The sequence below is a fragment of the Squalius cephalus genome (genome assembly GCF_949319135.1).
Source record: "Squalius cephalus genome assembly, chromosome: 2".
Lineage (NCBI taxonomy): Eukaryota > Metazoa > Chordata > Actinopteri > Cypriniformes > Leuciscidae > Squalius > Squalius cephalus.
The window spans coordinates 17,517,490-17,519,356 of record NC_137123.1 but is presented as its reverse complement, the minus strand read 5'-3'; the positions used below and the strand labels follow the sequence as shown (position 1 = coordinate 17,519,356).

The following is a 1,867-nucleotide window of genomic DNA, read 5'->3' as shown; positions in this document are numbered from 1 at the left end:
TCCTCCCCGCTTTTCTGTCTCTTCTTATTGCGTTTCTTTTCCTTTACATCCTCCAAAAAGCTTGTTTTCATCTAATCTGCCGAGTAGCAAACACAGGGAAGCGTTTGTTTGGCTCACTGGGCCCTTTTCATGTTCTTCCCATGCTGTGTTATTTTCCTTTTTCTGTGAAGCACAAAATCACATATGTACTAGGTGGAATGTAAACTGAAAGACACCGGGTCTCATTCACAAAGCATGTGTACGCATGATTTTATGCTTGAAATCTGCATACAAAAAGAAATCATGATTCTTTGATAACTTGCGTTCTAAAATGTTTTCTAAATTTCCAAAAAAATGACATACTCAAAAGTCACATACTCTTGGTGACCTTGTAAACATGTTTAGATGAAATTTTAAACATAGATATAAAAAAGTAACATAGTCAAGTATATTTGTATAGCGCTTTTCACAATACAGATTGTATCAAAGCAGCTTCACAGTATTATAATATTATAAAAACAGTAAAATAATACAACAAGGTTTGTTTCGAGTGGAATTTATTGATTGATAAAATTAGATTAAATATCCCCAAAATATCCCCAACTGAGCAAGCCAAAGGCAACAGTGGCAAGGAACCGAAAAACTGTTTCATAGTGTTATGCTTATATATAGGCTACACTGCCGTTCAAAAGTTTGTGATAGGTATGATTTTTTTAGATGTTTTTTAAGTAAAATTCTGAAATATTATTACAATTTAAAATAACTGTTTTCTATTGTAATATATGTTAAAGTGTAATTTATTCCTGTGATCAAAGCTGAATTTTCAGCATCATTACTCTTCAGTGTCACATGATCCTTCAGAAATCACTCTAATATGATGATTTGATGCTCAAGAAACATTACTGATGATTATTATCAGTATTGAAAACAGTTGTGCAGATTTAAAAAAAAAAAAAATTATTTGATGAATAGAAAGTTCAAAAAGTTCAAAATAGTTGGGCTCAGTAAGATTTATTTTGAAAGATGAAAGAAATGAAATAAATAAATTATTTTATTCATCAAGGATGCATTCAACTGATTTTAAAAACTTAAGCTAGACAACGACTTTCTTCTAGATCTGCTGTACAGCCAAAACAACCTTAAGCTGCTTTGAAACAATCTGTTTTGTAAAAAGCGCTATATAAATAAAAATGACTTGATTAAAGTTTGGCTTAATATCCTCAATGAGATATTATATGTAATATTTGAATTTTTTATTTTTTATTTAAATGTTCAGTTTTCTCCTTCCTCCTTTCAGGCAGAAAAAAAAAACCTACAAAAAAATGTCTCATGCATTTTTCATCAGCAGCATAGCAAAACCTTTTCCGGGCCTTCGTGACCTCCTCATACATGCAGTCTTTATCATCAAATCAACAGGATCGATTCATGTGGGTTTAATGGATTTCTCCTGATTTTAAACATGAGTACATGTTACATAATTTAGCTAGAATAGCTAATGAGACTGCGCATATGTACAATGCTTTTGTTTAAAGATCCAGTGTGTTGCTCTGCTCCTGAATGATAACACTTGCTACATGATGGAGCTATACAGTATGTAGAATTCAAAAACCCTTGTGATTAGCGACACCGGTGGCCGTTAAGTGAAACTGCAGCCAGAAATGTATCGCTCGTGCACACGTGTAACATAAAAGAGACTGAACGTGATTCAAGGCGCGATGAATATAGTCAATATGCGGCTAGCTTTCCTCACAAGGACAGAATAAACACACAACAAAAATGAGAGCGGTGAGAAAGGATCAGTTCTGACTGTAGTGATGTGGAAATGTTTGCACGAGCTCTGCAATTTACTGGCATCATCATCATGTTGTCGACAGATGAGGTAATTAAC

The 1,867-nt window shown here is 33.4% G+C and overlaps 1 long non-coding RNA gene across 1 annotated transcript in view; it reads left to right on the top strand.

Moving 5' to 3' along the window:
• Positions 1-1,838: 1,838 nt before the first annotated feature.
• Positions 1,839-1,867, top strand: part of LOC307172809 — a 26,933-nt gene continuing 26,904 nt past the window's right edge. Inside the window, exon 1 of the long non-coding RNA XR_013823769.1 lies at positions 1,839-1,858. This is a non-coding gene — a long non-coding RNA (uncharacterized lncRNA). The remainder of the gene's footprint in view (positions 1,859-1,867) is intronic.